General features: G+C 37.5%; 1 long non-coding RNA gene across 1 annotated transcript; it reads right to left on the bottom strand.

The window, feature by feature from the left end:
- Positions 1-1,173: 1,173 nt before the first annotated feature.
- Positions 1,174-4,087, bottom strand: LOC142181526 (uncharacterized). Its single transcript, XR_012710178.1, has 3 exons — positions 3,489-4,087; positions 2,147-2,256; positions 1,174-1,369 (listed from the first exon to the last, which is right to left on the bottom strand). It is a non-coding gene; the product is annotated as an uncharacterized LOC142181526 (long non-coding RNA).
- Positions 4,088-7,345: the final 3,258 nt, after the last annotated feature.

Genomic DNA, 7,345 nt, shown 5'->3' with positions numbered 1-7,345 from the left:
CTTTGACCTTGTATTGTATGGATGAGTTACTTAAAAACCACAAACCAACCACCCTTCTGCTCAATGAAGATAACAAAAAGAACAAAATGAGGACATCCTGTTAGCATTAGGGCATTTAACAACTAAAAATATCACATTGCGTGCAATGCACCTAGCAATAATTAACGGTTCTAGAGTGACTTCTAGGGTCACAAGGTCACTTGGCATCATCCCAATTTTGTTCATTTCAATCTTCTCTTTTCTTTCTTTTCTAGCACTTCTTGGCTTGCTCATTTTCCTTCCTTTTTTTCCTAATTATCGCTCTTTTCTTTCCTCTCATTGCTCACATCCCATAATTTCATCCTCTTTTTTTCCTTTTCTCTTTTTTTTTTGATTTTTTTAAAAAAGAAAATGAATCGATCGAACCCTATATAGGTTGTCTACGTATCATGTCCCCGCATGAATAAGATTTTTGCGTAGTTCTAGAAGATCGGGAATAAAGTAAACAAACTAACATTCTCTTTTTTTTTTTAACATTAATGAATACTCTGATGAGAAATTATTAAGGAAAAACTCCTAGAAGTGAAAAATATTTTTTGATTTTTTTAGGAAGGAAATATAAAGGATGAACCAAAGAAAAATATTTTGAATTTTCGTTTGATATCCCAAAAGAAAGATTTCGACCAAAAAAATGAAAAAGATAAAAATGCTTTTGGATTTCAGTTTGATTACCTAAGGGAGAAACTCTAAAGATAAACCAAAGATAAAGTATGTTGTTTTTTTTTCTTCTATGTACAATGTCCTAAAGTTCTAGTAAAATAAAAAAAAATTCTATTCATTTTTCATTAATTTCCCAAAGCAGAACCTCAAAAGAAAATCTTTTTGGATTTTTGGAATTAATATCTTAAAGAAAACTTTAAAGAGGTACTAAAGAAAATTCTTTTTTTTTTTGAATTTTTAGTCTTAATGTACTAAAAGAAAATATAAAAGCAATTTTTTTCTTGAGTTCTGGATATTAATTTTTTAAAGGAAAAACCATCTCACAATTTCTTTTCTTTTTTTTTTTAAATTTCTAGGAGTAGTATTTCTAAAGAAAATTCTAATGGAAATATAAAAATGCAAAATATCTTTTTGGAGTTTTGATTTATAATACATTTTTCAAATACAAAATACGAAATAATAACAAAAGACTCGATAAACTTAACTAGACTATGATAGACTCTAGCATTAACTAAATGACTGAATACTACTATACAGGACTAGAAAGTAGAACATGAACAATAGACTCAAAAACATAAAAAGGCTCCTCAGGCAGCTCCTGAATGCAGTGATCCTGGGATATGTGTCTTGCTCAAACTCCGGTAAGTAGATCCACACCTGTATGAGAAAACTAAAACCAACACTATGTGAGACAATAACATTCCCTACTAGACACATGCAATACATGGTTGAGGCTATTTTTGCAAAATGACTTATGTGGCTAAAAACACAAAATTTGGCTAAGACCCCGCGAAGCCAAGAACCTAAGACTCACTAGGAAGACCGTACCCTGTGTGGGTTGCCTACGTATCACGCCCCGAGAGACGAGAATCAGGTTCGCGTAGTCCGGGCAAATTAGATACGGGCGAGAATTGAAAAGAACAACTATTTAGAGAAAATATATTTTTTTTTCTAAAAAATGATGAAACATGTAAACTCTTTTTAGATTTTCTTTTCCCCTTTTTTTGATTTTTGGAAAATGATGGGAAAAGTGCAGAATCTTTTTGGATTTTTTTTTTCATTTTAATTTTTTGTTTTTTTCTTGAAAAAGTGTCAAAGAAAATTATAACTGGACCCTATTTGCCTTATTTTTATACTTCAATCTCTTTTCTTTCTCATTTACCCTCAAACCTCATTGGTCCGCCAAATGACCCCCTTTACCCTTGAAGATTATAACATGTAACACATTTAGGATGCATCACGATGGTCTTTTATTTTTGGGTACACTTATCCTAGACGGACCCAACCCCTGTGTTGAGTCCCCTAAGTCAAATATACGTGATGCAAACAAACGTTCATACTAGGGATCCGACATAAGGTTATGTTATTCTAGGTTTAAAACCTGGGGTTGTGTTCTTGACCTGGCTTACCCGAGCGGACAACTCGAGTCGAAGAGGGGGCAACATACCGGGAGCACTGAAGTCTACCTGACCTTGTTGCTGGCCCAGCCTCGTTTTATTTGGTATAACTTCTACAGAAAAAGCGAGCCACGCGAACGTGTGCACCATTTTCAGAAGACTGAGAGGGGTGGCATAAAAAGACAGTTATATACAATTCAAATAATATTAAAGTGGTAAACAAACAGCAATTAGCATAAAAGGTTCACAACATACGGCAATATTAACAATAAATGAACCCAAGTAAAAATCATAATAACAAGCTCGAATTCTTGAACCCTGAACCAGAAGTTCTGGGTTCTTATCCCCAGCGGAGTCGCCAGAGCTGTCACACCTCTTTTTTACTACACCCGAGAAGGGGGTATAAGGGAGTTTTTTCCAATTTAAGTGACAATCGAAACAGGATTATTCATATTAAATTCAGAGTCGCCACTTGGGATAATTTATGGTGTCCCAAGTCACCGGTTTAGAATCCCGAATCGAGGAAGTTTGACTTTATTCACGATCTGCGAACACAGAAATCTCGGAAAATAATTCTGTTAACCCAGAAGAAGGTGTTAGGCATTCTCGAATTCCGTAGTTTTAGCAAGGTCGCTTTGATCATACTTGGCTTAAACAAATTGTTTGACTACTGATTTTAGAACCTATGTGCATTTGCCTCTTTTAATTAGGAAATTATCTTGAAACGGGTCACGCGTATGTATAACCATTTGTTTGGTGCGTCAAAAATCATATCGCAAACGTGTCCACAATTAATAATGCCTTATTATTATTAAGAAAATTTGGCCGAAGTTGTGCGAATGCATACTCCAGTTTTGTTTTTAGAAATGCACCTAAATCCAAATTAGGCGCCTAAATCCAAATCCCATGGCCCCATAAGACATTTATATGAAACAAATTCATGGAAAACATAGACCAAACAGACAAACATAAATTCATTTAAATTCACTTGAACATGACAAGCATGGCAGCAACGGTTTCAAGGACAGTCGACTTCCTCTTTCTTTTAGTGCATGCACATTTCATACACTTTACTAGTTACTACCCTCACATGCCTTTTGTAATATTATGCCATTAAATTCATCCTACTCCTAATGAAATTATTTAAAAAACAAAATGATAAACCCAAAAATGACAAAGAAGAAGAATAATAGTAAAAGGGATAGAAAACAAATAACAGAAAACGAACAGAAATCTGAAGAGAGATTAAAGTTATTAAGTAGCCATTTGAATATAGAGTTAATAAAGATTGTATTCACAGCTGGAATTACTTCATTTAACAATATTATAAACCACAAAAAAACGCTGCAAATTCATCACATATCTAAGAAGAAGATCACAGGAACATTTTACCTTCAATGGTATTTAACGATTTCTGTTTGGAAATACAAGTAAAAGCCGGCGACGGGAGACCTTAACGAAAACCTCGAACTCAAACTAGAATCAACCTCGGCTCATCCCATTGGTCACGAACTCAAACTCAGCTTTGAGATGCTTAGAATTCGAGCTTGCCGGAATTTCAACCGGAGAAGAAGAAGCAGTGGTGGATGTTTGCCCTCCAAGTTGAGAGAAGCGATGGAGATAGGGTGGAGGAAACTGCGGTCTTCAGTCTTAAGTTTGAGGGATCTTTTTGGCCGCTTATTTCTCTGTCATTTTTTTAGGTGAAAGAGATGATCTAACTTAGAGTTTCTGCGGCTGAAGCTTAAGAGGGAATGACTGCCATTATCGCTGGTTTGTTTTGTCCAGCTGATGAAGAACGGTTGTGTGTGTTAGGACTTAGGATCTGTGATTTTGTTGTTGAAGAAGATGGTCATGGCTGCTATCCTCAAATGTTGAAGAAGGTGAAGAACAGGAGGGGGGGTCCTCTATGATCCTTTGCGGCTGAACTCTTAGAGATCTAGGTCTTTTTTAGCTTAGTTTTTCCACGAAGAAGAAGAAGAAAGCTGATAGGGTTTTCAGCATGTAAAAAACGGCGCTCCCTCTAGGGTCCTGTTTGTTTTATAGGGTTTTTAGGTTAGGGGCTATGGGCCTAGGAATTATGGGCTATGTCCGAAAATTAGGCTTAAAAATGGGATGTTGAACCCACATTTTATTCTTTCCCCGCGAACGAGACTAAAAATATGATTTCATTTATTAATTAATCCTACTTAAGTAAAATAACTATTAAAATAAGACTGACCGTTAAAACAAAACTATTTATGGTATTTTTTAAGATTAAAAATGACTACAAAATATTAATGAAACTATTTTTTTGTAATTTTTATTTTCTTGTAATAAAATAAAGTAAAAGAGTCAAAATTAGTTGAAATAGCAATATTAGGCCTAAATTAAATATTTTACGCTAAAAATGTGAAAAATCTTGGGGAGGGTCAAAAATCACATGTCTACGCACAGGTTCCCCCTAACTCTATGCCTTTAGTAACACATGTGTTTCCCCTGAGCTAATGGCCATATTATTTTCCCCCTTTTGGCATCATAAAGAAACACAGACATAATAATAGCACAAAGAAGTCCAGCTAAGCTAAGTCATGCCATATATGTGCTCACAATCATAATAGAGAATAGAAACACAGAAGGGGGTACTAACATAATAAAACAAGGATTGATATTAATAAAACTTTAATATGCCTTTGCTTTGAAAAAGTGAAAGGCAATATTGGACTTTTTAAAACGGGAGCAGTAGTGTTTCATCCCAATGACATAAAAAAAAAGAAAACAAAAACATCTGCCAAAACATCAAAGAAAACTTAACAAACATTTCCAGAAACTGGTCACTGAAGGGGTACTTAGGAGGCACTAGGAGTAAAGGGCTTGGAAGCTGTAGCAAGCGTTTGTAGAATGAGGCATATTTGGGCATTTCCCGACTTTTGCTCATTGAGCAGTTCTACTTTCAGGTTCTCTACTTGCGCCCTGAGATCAACATTCTCCTTTGTCAAACGAGCTACTTCATCATTTGACACCGGAACCCCTTAGGCTTGCTGACCTTCCAGGATATCATTCTTGGCCTTCAACCAACGAATTTCCTTAGCTGCACTATTCTGAGCATTAATAAACTGTGAGAAGGTTGATGTACTTCCTACCCCCCATTCTTTTCTATGAACTCGCACTCTTCCAAAGTTGTAAGTGAGAAAGTCTGATTCCTAGTCCCCACCTTGCCTGTCCCCAATGGGATTTCAAAGAATTTGAACACTTGGGTAAGCAGGAACCCATAGGGAAGGCCATGATTACCATTTTTAAAGGTGGCAACCTTTTGCATGTGTTTAATCATAATAGCAGGCAGACTCATAGGAGTAAAACTATCTCGCTGCTTCATCAAGAACAGGTTAGACTTAGAAGTCACTGACCTCCTCTCAGCTCGAGGCAATAGAACTTTGGTAACCAATTCGAACATCAGCTGATAGACAGGGAGTAGCGCTTTCTTATGGATCTGGTCCCCCTTCTGGTTTGCATTGTCTTTTACCACGACATTTCTGAAGTTAAACTGACACACATCTTTTACACTGGACACACCAGCTATAGGAACTTTAAGAATCTCTCCAAGCAACTTTACATCAAACACGATGTCTACTCCAATGACCAAAGCACAAATGTGGTCAGTCTCAACGGGAAACAGGCTAGCAAAGAAGCTTTGTACCTCATCCTCATATACCTTAGGTGCATCAATTTGAAATAGATGCACCCAGTGTTTAAACTCGACCATTTCCAGAATTTGGTGCATACCCGCCATCTCAGAGATTGAAGGGTCAAATGTACGACCCAACAGAACTTTTTGATGCCTCGGGCATTCAGAGCCAAGGCTGACTTCACTTCTCAATCTCTTCACAGAACCAGGTTCTTCAAAAATTTCAAACTTGCATTTGCTGGACTTCTCTCCACTGAATTTTCCTTTTCCCTTGGATTTGACTAACACATCCTCATTATAGATCGAAAAATCACTCACCACCTCCTTCATTTTGGACCTAGAGGTTGATCCCTTCTCTATTGAAGTAGGCTTCGTCTTTTTCGAAGACCGTCTAACAAGCGAATCGGGTTCATCTGGGGTTTCCTCTTCCACCTCGACTACAGGGATCGCCTCATCACTTACAGGTACATCGTCTTTCACCAACTTTCTCCTTTTCTTATTATTACTCTTCTTGCTCTTTTGAAGGGCAAAATCATAGGCCACCTTAACTTGAAGCGTGGTAGTAGGTCGTTTGGTTTCAGACTCAAGGGTGGACACAACCCTCCGCTTACTTATGAATGCATCAAGAGCCACATTATCTAGGTCTTCTTCATCACTGGATCTCATTTCAGGTGCTTGAATTTCCAAGGACACAACATCGAATGCAGGAACAATACTGTCCTGGGAACGAGAGCCCTGACCTAGGTCCTCCGGAGAGGGATTAAGTTACTCATGTGATTCCCCAGTAGTACCTGCTAGTGCATCCCCTTCAATAGTTACAATGGCCCCTTATTCCCCCACACCTTGTACCTCGTTCTTCTGAGAGTTGATCTCATGCAGTACACCATCAATAGACACCACAAACATGGTTACACCATTTTTCTCTTTCTCAAATGGTGCTAATACCACAATGGAATCGGTAGCAACGATGGCAGAACTCTTTGTGACCTCAGGGTTTTGACCTTGTTCTCCACTTGGTCTTTGACTGGTGGGAGCCTCAGACGATAGGGAGAATGGAGCAGCAGTTTTAAGGGTTTTTGAATTAGGAAGAGACTGGGAAACTGGGTAAGGTGTGACTATAGCGGTAGGAGTAATAGTGGGTGAGGAAGGCTCAATGGGAGAGGAAGGCTCCATAGATTGATGAGTAGGAGTTACAACTGAGGTAGGGAGATTGGAAGTTGTCTCATCCATTGGAAAAAGTGGTGTGACGATGCTTTTGGAAAATTCTAATGTAAGACTTATGGTTAGGAAGAGCAGAAAATAGGGTTTTTAAGAGGAGAGGATAATTATGAAGAGAGAGGAATATGCACCGGTTCTGAAACGGCGGTTGGGCATGAAGAATTGCAATGTTTTAGAGGGAGATGGAATGATTTGAAATGAAGAGACGTGACAGCAGGATCTGAAAAGTTGAAGATGTTGTGTTTTTGTACCATTTTAAAGACGTGTATTAAAGGATGCACAGAACTAGTAACCTTTGGTACAAGAACCAGGTTCTTGACCTTTTATTTTAAAGAATCAATCCTCTTTCATCATTCATGCACTGCATCTA

This window comes from Nicotiana tabacum, chromosome 6, assembly GCF_000715075.1.
Source record: "Nicotiana tabacum cultivar K326 chromosome 6, ASM71507v2, whole genome shotgun sequence".
In the NCBI taxonomy this organism is placed as follows: Eukaryota; Viridiplantae; Streptophyta; class Magnoliopsida; order Solanales; family Solanaceae; genus Nicotiana; species Nicotiana tabacum.
Note: the sequence above shows the minus strand (reverse complement) of the source record. Positions and strands in the feature narration are given on the sequence as shown.